This window comes from Eptatretus burgeri, chromosome 12 (assembly GCF_056783735.1).
Source record: "Eptatretus burgeri isolate ZD-2024b chromosome 12, Ebu_testis_v1, whole genome shotgun sequence".
NCBI classification, from domain to species: domain Eukaryota; kingdom Metazoa; phylum Chordata; class Myxini; order Myxiniformes; family Myxinidae; genus Eptatretus; species Eptatretus burgeri.
The window spans coordinates 62,160,214-62,172,500 of NC_140972.1; the positions used below are offsets into that span (position 1 = coordinate 62,160,214).

General features: G+C 44.2%; 1 long non-coding RNA gene across 1 annotated transcript in view; it reads right to left on the bottom strand.

The window, feature by feature from the left end:
• The window catches only part of LOC147015748 (uncharacterized), a 257,017-nt gene extending 247,974 nt beyond the window's left edge, over window positions 1-9,043 (bottom strand). Inside the window, exon 1 of the long non-coding RNA XR_015049819.1 lies at window positions 8,536-9,043. This is a non-coding gene — a long non-coding RNA (uncharacterized LOC147015748). The remainder of the gene's footprint in view (window positions 1-8,535) is intronic.
• Between the last annotated feature and the right edge of the window lie 3,244 nt (window positions 9,044-12,287).

Consider the following 12,287-nt stretch of genomic DNA (forward strand, 5'->3'; position numbering starts at 1 on the left):
ATATATATATATATATATTGCAATTGCCATCCCAGGTAGTCAAGGCAAGAATTTGGAATTTGTTCAGATCGCCGGCGATAACTCGCCCACTCTTCACGAAAGGCACAATGGGATCTTGAACGTGTCTACCAACAGGCAGACCGGTCCTCCTGCTTCCCGTCCATCCGAGGTATGGCGCACGCATTGATGCCTCACCCTGCATGAGACGCCAGCATGACAGTTTATAGCAGGGTAGAGATTCTAACCCAAGCGAGAGAGCTCAGAGGAGAATATACAAAACTAGAGAGTCTCGGTTATCAGTGTCATATATATTTACATAGTTCAGTTGGTTGTATACATATTGATTATATCAGCACCAGAAATTAAAGGAGTGAACAGTGTGATTGGGAGCAACACAGACCACTTTGGCAGGTGTTCGCCCTCAACGAAAGGGTGCACCGAATTCAAAAAATAATTTTTATTTCGTCATGAATCCTTCCTACAATTAGTGGGGCAACTTAGCATAACAATTGTGCATTTTGTGAGAAAAGCACCAAATTTGGCACACTAGTAGCCTAACATATTGTTACGAATTTCGGTCCGCCCGGTGTGCGATCAGCCACGTAACTCAAATTGCGACCGCATCGCCCACCAGAACGGACAATTCAGTCGTGACCCTCCTTGGAACTACCGCCAGGAGCTAGTCACGGGTGGGTCGTTCGACCCCACCACAATCGTGCCAATCGGCCACCCGCGCAGGATAGGGTTGTTCGCCAAACTCGACCTACTGAAGTACCTGCGTGGGTAGTTAACCAGGCGATCGTACCTCGCCGCTGGCCGGCCGAGGACACGAACCGCTTAAGCGGTCAGTTCCGTGCTTCAGTGATAAACGAGCGGTGTTATCGCCGGCCCCGACGGACGTGATTATTTACCGGGTGCTTACACCCTTCTACCAATTCCTTCCATGATGCAAGATGGAACTTTCAAACAAGGGAAAGGACACAACGAAACGGGGAACAGTTCGACAAGCACATTTATTGCACATGGATACATTTATTATGCAAGCACATATGCAGTCAGGAATGCAAAACACGAACATGCACGTATACAGAACAAAAGCAAAGCAAAAGGTGCTACGACCGTCAAAAAACAATTATGTACAGTCACTTATACGGATTTACTTACGGGACTCGGCGCCACAACACGCATTCAAAGAAAAAGCAAGACAAGACCCCCTCATAGACAAGGGAATCAGACTGGGCCCATGGGCCTAATGCGCGTGGAACCTGGAGGAGCGGCCAGGTCCACGAGACCGAAGGGTCTTACCCGCGCCCTCGTGGCGCGATGGCGGGCAAGCCGCGATGTCAGCGTAGCTGCGCCTGGCTTCGTGCCCTTGGCGTGGCCAGCGAGCTTTCTCCGGCGCTCCCCCTCTGCCTTTCCCGTCGGCTTCGAGCTCCGTCTCCCGACTCGACTGCCCCGCCGACACTGCAGACTTGACTGCCCCGCCGACACTGCTGCTGCCACTTCTCCACTGGCACTGCACTGCCGCTTGACTGCCCGCCGACACTCCGCCGCTTCCACTTGACTGCCGACACTGCTGCTGCCACTCCATTGCTCCCACTTTTCCGCGCTCTGCAGACCCTCCAGACTGCCACCTTTCTGCCGCGAGCTGCGCCGTGCTCGCGCTTGTATCGCCCTGGGGAGGGGCGTATATGCAGATTTCTGGATCACAGCGGGTTCGGAGGCGGGGCGACACCACCCGATGCTCAGCCATTGGATGGATGAAAAGGGGGCGTGAATCATTCCTGATCCGCTTTTCGAGGCAAAAGGAACGCATTCACAGCCCATGGCACGACGTGTGGTAGAAAGGCGGAGGTGGTGGGAGTTTGCTGCAGTGGTTTGGGAAGGGTGTTGGTGGTGGCGATTTGGTTGCTGGCGTGCGATGTTTGAGAATGGCGGTGAAGCGATGTTTGCGGGGTGGAGTTGTGGAGGTAAAGAGGCGAAGGTGGTGGTGTTTGAGTTGTAGTTGTTTGGGAATGATGTTGGTGGTGGCGATTTGGTTGTTGGGGTATGATTGGTCCAAAATAATGATAAAGAAAAGAAAAACGGCTATCTCAAAGGATCGCAGCCCTGTGAACACGGAAATACCCTCTAAACAACGGTGGGGAAATCTAACTACACACATACTTATCGTCATAACTGATCTAAGGACCCTTTGTGGTGTATTGCGAATTTCCACAGCCGTAACAATATTATGAACAGATTTGTATATTGGGCCATCTCAAATTCAGCCGCTGATGGCTGTGGCAGCCATTTTCCACTGCCATCAAAAATTTTGAGATGGCCCAATATCCATATCTGTTCATAATATGATAGGCTACGAGTGTGCCAAATTTGGTGCTTTCCTCACAAAATGCACAATTGTTATGCTATATTTAGCTAAGTTACCCCACTAAATTCACGGACTGGTGTTTGCGTGTTTGTCTGTTTGTCGTACTGCTACCCCTACAGTTGGGGGCTGTTTACATCCAGACTTGATACATAGGATCAGCATGACCCCAATTAATGTATAGGGCTGTTTTTATCTTTGCCAGTGGTCTTGGGGGAAGGAGGAGGAGGAAGGATGCAAATTCTCAATGTAAATGTGTATCGTGTAGTGCCGCCTCCAGGTGTGGGAGGGTATTACAAGTCCTCACCATTTACAGTCCAGTATTCCTGTCCCCACGTTTTCCATTACAGTGAGGTATTGGTTCACGAGCACCATCCAGAGTGACCACTATATTCGTTATGTTTGTGTGTCTGTCTGTGTGTCTGTCTGTCCAGAGCATAACTCTGGACGTTGATCCGATCTTGATGAAACTTGGTTATGTGTTCGATATCAATGTCTAGTTGTGTTTTCCTGGATGAGGGCGTGCTACGCCTATTGTGGGCAGAGCCACGCCCAAAAAGTAGCCATTTTTAGGGGGGAATTGGATTAAAAATCTATCTTCTCCTGGGAAATTGACTGAATGGAATGGGTTCTTCGGTATTTGAATAGCAAAATGAATTTTCTAAAACTTGTCATTGTCTGATTTTTCATTTTCGTCACAAAGTCAAAAACTTAGAAAATTGCGAATTTTGACATTAAAATCATACGACCACCCAAACTTTGAGAGCTTGGATGACAATATTTTTTTATGCATAATCTTGAGGTCATTCCCCACCTAAAGTCTTGAAACCATTTTGCTCTATCTCGAACACCTTGCCCGTGGCGCCCCCTTCAAGTTTGTTTTTACACTGATTTCATCAAAGTATGGATAATCCGAGGAGTGCGAATTGCCATATATCCTATATGACGTTATATTGTTCCTGGAATGTTCTGGAGGAAGCTTTACACTAAAGGTCATAATCCTTGACCTTTGACCTTTGAAGGCCACAAAGGTCAAATTTTCAAAGTTGTGCGAATCGAACCGGTTTTTCGACCTTCTTCGACGAACTAACTCCAATAAGCTATAGCACATATCCTGTTTCCTTATTTTAATGTCCGCAACATTGTTTTGTGACCTTTAAAGGTTATGTAAAGGTCAAATTTTGAAAGTTGTTGAACAAAACCGGGTTTTCGACATTTTGCAGCTAATAACCCGTCACTCGTACCACATCATGTTGATCATTTTTATAACTTGGTCAAAAATTATCACATTGTCTCATCCTTGACTTCTGAAACAATCTACATCGTCAAATACCGTTCGTGAACCATCGTCATCTTCAGACTTGTTTTGAATTATAATCAGTCGGTATTTTTTTGCTTCGTGCACATCACCCGGGTTACTTTTTTGCCTCCACAGAGCTTTCAGTTGCCTATACACAGCCCAAATAAAGGTAAATGTCAGAACAACGTGTTGCATGCTTCGAACAAGATCACCCAGAGGGTGGCTATTGATACTGCTCGTGGTAATAAACTGCGGATAAATAAATAATTATTAATGGGAAAAAATGTAAACGATGAATTTGCTTTGCTCTTCCTTCATTTCTCTCCACTTTTGCTTTTCTGTTGAACATCGCTGATTCCCAATTCCATATCGAGGCGATGCATGATGTCTTGGCCAGGCACTGAAAGCAGAGAGTACTCCGTTTGTTTGTTTTGTTGTTTTCGTTCTTTCTTTCTTTCTTGTTTGTCCTGGCGATATCTCAGCCATCCTTTGAGATAGGAAGCTGGAATTTGGGGACAAAAGTGAATATGTGCTCTGGCAAAAAGGATATTTTAAACTTTTTGATTAACCAATTCATTGATTAATTACTTGTTTATTTTGTTTCTCATCCGGGAAATATCTCAGGTGCCTTTTGAGCTCGGAAGCTGATATTTGGACAGGACAATGAACAAGAGATTTGGCTATAAAGGATATTTTTGATTTATTGTTTAATCAATTAATCAATTCATTATTCATTTTTAGATGAATTAATTTTTAATAAGTTACAGATTCAGATGAAACAGGGGTAGTTTTGGTATTCTATTATCCAATTGATTAAGAAATGAATTATTTTACGATTACTATTTATCTACTTAAATTATGCGATGAATCGATCAATTATTGGACACCACTCCGTCCAAATTCCGTCACGATGTGCTGCATGGTGGCATCGCCAGGTGCTCCAGCAATATCACGTGCTGGAGGTTTGTTATTTATTTATTTTGCATGGGGGCAGTGTACTTTGAATGCATCTCTACTTGTACTTATTTAATTCAGATACTTTTTACTTCTTTTCTCATGATCAAACAGTACAGGAATCATTGAACGAGTGTATATCCAAAAGGTGTTCAGTTAATTGGTTTCTTCGAGCAGGTTCTGGAATCTTTCCTCATCGGTGTTGTTGTTGTTGCCATTGTTGTTGTTTTTCTTCCTGGTCCATAGTAGGTCGACGATGCCAGTCCCGACTTATGGTTGGACTTTGTGAACCCTCTTCAGCTGGTCACAAATTCATTCTGAAACTCTTCCTGATGTTGTTCTACAATGTTTGGAATGTAGATGCAATAAGTTATCCTGGAAAGGAGTTATTCATATTTTTAAAAGGTGTTTTTTGGATGCAGTCAAAGATAGAGGAAGAGATAGCACACTGAATGGATCAGGATGCACCAGGACAAAGGGAAAGGTAGAAAATGGGGGAGGGGACACCAACAGTGGAGTTGAAGGCCAAGATTGAGGAACACTTGGAGAAATAACGTGTGTGGGGAGGAATGGCGGCAGGAAAGGATGCATGGGGTAGACAAGATGGATCCAGAAGGAAGCTCTCAGGAAGGAAAAACTGAACATTTGGAATGAGGTAGATGTGGGCATAGAGAAGGGGGGTTAACAAAGGTAGAAAGGATCATGGTTTTGGATGGGGGATGCTCTGGGATGGTGGAGAACAGCTATCTTGAAGACAGTGAGGTAAAAATGAGATTGATGAGAATGTGGAAGTTGGTTCCACAAGTGGGGAAAAAGAGGAATGAATGAGTGGTGAGCAGTGGTTCTGTATCCTGAGGAGTTTCAGCAGAAAGGGGTTGTTGGTCGACTGTATACGCCCTGCAGGAAGAGTAGGTACAGAGAATGAGGGGTTTATCTACATACATATGAAACGGTGCGATTACAGCCTCAAAAATGCATGCTTTTTGGCCGAGGTGTAATCCTCGGCAGTTTATTTTGGTTTTCTTCATTGTCTGTCACCATTCGTCATCTTTTCCCATTTTATTGCCTTATTTTACAATGATTCAGAATTTGTTAAAATTCTAAATTATTTCCGAGTTTCGAATTTTATTATTTTCCCTCCGTATTTCAAATTTTTTACTCAATCCGACCAAAAGGAAGTCTTTGTTTTTTTCCCACTTTTTCTGCAATTGATATCTGCCCCCACCCTTAATTCCTTAAGTTCGAAACTCGATTGCCCTTGGCTTTTGGTGAACATTTGGTTTTGATGATTACTTTGGCATTTTCAGTCTCTGGTTGTTCAGAGAATCAGTCTTGTAAATTTGCACCCCTGCCCCCTCCCAAATTAGATTCTCCCTTTATTTCCAAGCCCAAAGGTGCATGTCTTGTTCCGAAATTCTGCTCCAGAACAGTAACCAAACGTCTCTTAGGGCTACATACATACATCCCTCCTATATGGTGACTCGATAAGAGGAAGTTCATGATAACGAAACGTAATAATTAGGGAACCAATTCGTTATACATTACCTTAAGTTCACTTTTATGAAATTTTGAATCTCGAAGTGATAAATTGTTTTGTGCCCTTTTTTTGTTTTGGTTCAATCCATTGTGTTGATCATGATCGGTACTGTACTTATTAATACTTTATCATAACATTTTTGCATTTCTGTTAAATATGTGCTATAAAAGGGTTTGCTGCATTCTTAAGTATATATCCTTTTTTTTTTTTTTTACGTCTTGAGGCCGAAATATTTTCCATAGGAATACATCTCCTAATAAATGTGTGTATATATATATATATATATATACATATATATACATATATACATATATTGTTATGAATCTGGAAACCATGCAGACTCTACATTCAGGTCCCAAAGCTAGTTATGCCGGTAAGTACGTGTATAGTCAGGACCCCGTCCTTTTGTTTAGCGTGAGGATTAAATGTCTGCGTTGTGACGTCTTCAGTTAGGTTTTACATCCAACGAGCCATCCCAAACCTCCCCATCACACTCCATCACCACCCGCTGGCTGCTCGTGCCTTTACTTGCCAAGAGGGGGGGGGGCCTCGCGGTTCTGGTCCTTGGGCCTCACAAACGATAGTTTTTGTATGGTGGGCCTTTCAGGGCAGACCCTCTTGCTTTGCATGAGCAAGGCCATGTGGCCACGTGGAGAATATGGGGTTTCTGAATAGGGGCCACGGCTCCGCCCCGGTAGGGTGCAGCCGTAGGCCAATGAGGGGTGGACAGCGAGATGATTCTCGCCAAGGCCCTCCTCATGTGGGAGGAGATATATATCCCCGAGCAGACTCAGTTGTCGTGTTGTTGGCGTCGGCGCTGGGAGATCTGGAGTACTTGAGTGGTTACAAGTTGGGTGACGGTGGTTGGGCTGGAGAGTGAGTGAACCAGCCTGTTCGTGGAGCCTTGGTGGGTCCCGTCCGCGACCCTGATCTCTGCTGCAGAGCTCCGATTGCTCCACGCAGCTGCCCCCACGAGCCACGAGTCCCACACGTGCGGCTGGGACCTTCGATGACCCACAGGTGCCCATCCGAACTCTGACCCCCAGCTCGTCTCTCTCATCGGCTGGAGGGTCCAATAACTCAGGGGTTTCTTTTCTTTTTGTGTGTGTGTGTGTGTGAGACTGCGTGTGGGCCTGTCTATAAGTAGAATTGAGTAAGTGCTTTGAATCATTGTAAATTGCTGCTCTGCATATTCACTTCAAGTCTTGCCTCCTTGTCTTTTATTGTAAATAAATTATTAGAAATTTTCCCAGCTCGTTTCCATCCTTTCTTTATTTGGTCCAGCATGGTCCGGGTCTGAGTTCAGACAGGGTTTCATCCCCGATAATCCGTTAACCCGAGCCGGCATGGCTTTGGCAGTTTCCGCTCGGCTGCAACCGAACCGGAGATGGTAGTCGGTAGTTGGAACTCCACTGCAGTCGGTGGAGTGACCCGGTTCAAGAAAAACGTGCTGAGGGCGTGAATCCCCAGTAGCCAAGACTGCATGGTTATTTAGGTATATTGGGATCGAGACAGTTAACCATACGCCACGCGGTCGAGATATTGGCATTTCATGGTCAATTAATTGACCCGCCGCCTTCGGAGTTATCCGGAGCGACGGCCTATAATTCCGGGGAGACGGCGTAAACTTCCCCATTTCACGGTCATTCCCGCCACCGACCCCCGGCCCACAACAATATATATATATATATATATATATATATATATATATATATATATATATATATATATATATATATATATATATATATATATATGTTGTTGTGGCCACGGATACCAAGACACCAGCTTGCCACTCAGGGCGATTAATCCCCGGTTGTCCTCGGTAGAGCCGGACCTGGGGCCACCGCTCACAATTAACGTTATGGGATGGTGGGTTGTTTTAAAACCATGAACGCCACCCAGTCAACCATGAGTTCCAGTGTCCGTCGCCTAATTATTCTGTTTAACTAGAGGTCACGTGGTTACCTGAGTCGGGAGCACGCCCTCGGCAAAGCATCAATGTTATCTCGATTAGATTTTAATTATGGCGGCCGAGAGTTTTAACTGCTGGTGCCTGCCGACTATTTTTTTGGTCAAATCTGTGGTAATTACCTCCCAGTCTATCTCGGTTCGGACAATGCTGGACCAAAAAAGGAAAGGACAAACACAGACAGGTTGGAAATCGACAAATAATTTATTAATAATAATATAAATAAATAAAAAGAACCTTTTATTTGCTGAGGTAAATAAAGAATTTCAAAGCAAAATCTATTAAAATACCAGGAAAGAGACAAAGAGCAGATGCTTATTGGGAGTTGACTTGCAGCTAAACACAAACAAGGGTACCCAGCAGATCATTCAGGGGGAGGGGAGGGGGAGAATCGTCTCGCTCACCTGAAAGTCGTCTGTGAAGCGAAAACGTCCTGAAAATGCGTGTGTGTCACATCCGTCACCAGCACCCAGCTTTGCCGTGCACCCTCTCGCGGGGCAGCCTTGAACGCCAGTCGAAGTCTGGAGGGCCCCGGAATCGTCCGTTATGGCTTTAGACCCTGGTGTTGTTGGTGACCGACCCTTGCCTCACTTGTTGGCGGCGCTGCTCACACCCACACGCGCACCACACGCTCGCTTGCCGAAGCACTGGAAGGGCGAAATGTCTCTTCGGCGCTGGTCAGACACCCGCTTCTTGGTCTTTTCTCTCGCCCTTTGCTTTTTCCTCTCTGGACTTTTTCTCCTCAGACTTTTTCTGTTCACACTTTTTCTCTTCAGAACGTATCTCTTTCTCTTCAGAACATCTCTCTCCTCTCAGAACGTCCCTCTTTCGCTTTTTCTTCACTTTTTTATATCTAAGAACATCTCTCCTCACAGAACGTCCCTCACGCTTCCTCTCGCTCGTTTTTATATCCCCGGGCCATCTCCACGGGGTGCCGTCCACCCCAAGCTCACCCCGCCCCACTGGGGCACGGTTACCATGACGACCCGTACGCTCTCAAAAAAGGCGGGCACCGGAGCTCGCGAAAGAATGTTGCCGAGGAAAAATGAGGGCGGGCGTCAGAGCTCGCGAAAGAATGATGCTGAGGAAAAATGAGGGCAGGCTTCAGAGCTCATGAAAGAAATGTGTGTGACCGTGTCTGTCGTAAAGAAAAAAGCTTCCCATAAGAGAGGGGATCTATCCTTTACCCTTCTCAACGCATCACATTTAAGATCCCATTAGACATGGGGATGGGGCTAATCTGAACATGCATTTTAGGAAATAATTGTCTGAGGACCTGGATGTATGGATGCATTCATCAGACTGGATTCTAAATTCCGTAACAACATATATGTATGTATGTTCCCGAAATACAGCCGAAACGGTACACGATAGCGCAAAAAATTTCAGGCCACCTTACTCACCATTCACCTGCGGTGTGCTGTATCAAGTTTCGTTCAAATCGGGTGAAGAAAAAAATATTAAAAAATAAATTCCCGATCCAGTCACGTTTTGGTGTGACGATCCATAAGGCGCAAGGACAAACAATGAAGAATGTGTTGATATACCTCGAGAAACCGGTTGGCCGAATAATGACTCCTGAGGAAAATGCTCAAATTTTCTTCAAGTTAAAGTTTGACCACTAAGTAATAATAAAATCATGTGAAACATTGGGACGACAGTGTATAGCTGTGCAGAGATTCAAACCCAGGCTCGACAGCTTGGAGGTGAATGTGCGTACCACGAGGTCATCCTGCCAACCACAACATATGCAAAATGATATATCTACAAATTGCACAATTACAAGAACTGAGGATTTTGTTTTTGAAGCTCTCTCCTGGCTCTCCATTTTCTCGGTTATTCCTTTTCTCAATTCACCCCAGCCCTTTCCATGCAGGTAATACATATATGGTACTTTTTCCAGTCCCTTGAAAATTACAAACCATGAAAGGCAAGTTGGGAAATTGCCATGACACTATCATACATACAAAAGGTTTAACTTAAAAGTGTTCTCCAGCCCAATGCCCCTCTCTGGTTTGCAGTATGATGCCTGCTTTATCAACAGAATATGAAACGAAAAGCATGCTAACTTTATTTTCCAACATACTCTCGTATTAATGATGCTGTAGCAACAAACGAATACAAATGCCAATAAAGTTAAAGCCCCAGACAAATGGGTTCATGTTCCCCACCCAGAGTATTAATTAATTATAATAAGCTCAGGACCAGGTGGAACCTTTTTGGGGACAGGCAAGAGGGCTGATCAAGCTCGTAGGTGGCTTGAACAAGCTCGAGTAGGTTGGTGCTCAGAATTGCTGATAAATTGTGCACCTTTATATAAGCTGACCCCCTGGCTGTTACTGCTAATAACATTTTATGTCAAAGAGAGCCTTGAACAAAGGAGCTGTGTTGGCCGTGTCCCCAAGCTGACCTAACGAGCTCCAGACCCTGATTAACTTCCCCTTCAAAAATGGGGCATCACCTCCTAACGATCGTACACGCTGGACACTGATTCTAAAAACTCGTACCCGAAGCTCGGGACGACGTGTAAGGGACTTTCCTTATCCGTGCCCTCTTGTACTCTGCTCACGCTTTGACTGCTCGAGTCATACATAGTCCAATGCAAGTCAATCGTATGAAAAAAATAAAACGGATTCTTGTCGAGAAGGGATTGACATTGTTTTCCAGAGTTAGTGCACTTTCCTTTGAACTGTCTACTCTAGGCTTGAATTCCTAACCTGACTATAAACTGTCTGAATGGTCAAATGATATGCTAAGCTGGGAGATATCTGCTAACATTGATTGCTGGTGGGTGTTAAAAATCTCATGGTGTCTTTTAACTAACAGTCAGCAAGTTATCACTAGCATTCTGGACAAATTCCAGTCTAACCAGCTTTGTGGATCATGCTGGTCACCAGCGAGTGGTGGTCCCCACCAAAGGTATTATGCAATATTTTTGCACTATCCTTCAATGGACTTAACAGGTCTGACCGAGCCAGAAATCACACACACACACACACACACACACACACACACACACACACACATACACACTTTTGAGCGATGCAGGATGTCTCTTGAGTTGGTTCTAGTGAGCCTGTTTCCGAGCTGCCTGTTCCAGGATTTGATCCCATGTGATGAGGAATCGGATATAATTAATGTTCTGGTGTAGTACCAGTCGGGTTGGTGAATTATGGAGCAGAAATGATGTTAATGCCAATGTTCCATGTGTGAATATTTGAAACAAATGTAAAAGACCTTATATTCCGAACAAAGTCGGTTATAGGCTTGCAGAGTCATGGCCAGAACTCATGTTGGGAGGCTCAGATTGCTCGATTGAAAAAGTAGATCAACGAGGCAACACTGTGGATACCTTATCTCTACCTGCAATGGACAAATCTAAAAAGATAATTTCCATGACCAAAATACATCTACCAGACTTTGGGTGAGTAAGGGGTGAGGAGGATTAAAAAAGTGGTCATGGTTGTTGGATGAGAATGTGCAGAACAGCTGGCACATTTATCCAATCTAAATAAAGATCGAGAACGACAAGGGGTGACATATTCGGGATCAGTCCTGGCTCACCTGCACGACAGCCTGAGCTGTTACCTCTACACAGGGCTCCACATTAACTTCGTTTTTAGGCTGCCCTACCAGGCAGCCATTTTTTTTTGTAATTTTTTTTTTGGATGCCTGAAAAAAAAATGAAAATAAAACTGTAAAATATGTTTTCTACAATATTAAAGTTTGAAAAAAATGGATATTTATGCATACAATTTCCATTGAAAAGTCCAAACCAATCAACCAGCATTTGTTTAATAGAGTGAGACAGAAAATATTCATTTCATTTTCACCCCTGTCGTACATGGAATACCAACAAAGCTCATTTACATATTTTCAACAGATAAACTTAATCAGGAAGCTGCCTGCGCAAGACCAAAATGAGAAAACTATGTGAGCCCATGATTGTATTTATATTACAGAAGTAAATAGACATCGTGATTTTAAAAGAATTTATTTATTGAACATTTGAAGTACATTTGATCCATTTTAATACATACATTAGTATTTTGTGGACTTGCCATTTGCAGATTTCAATGTTTTTACTCTTCCAGGCATAGAACTAACGAGTTCTGAAATTTTCTCTTGTGGGATTTCTGCCCAGGCTTCACGCAAA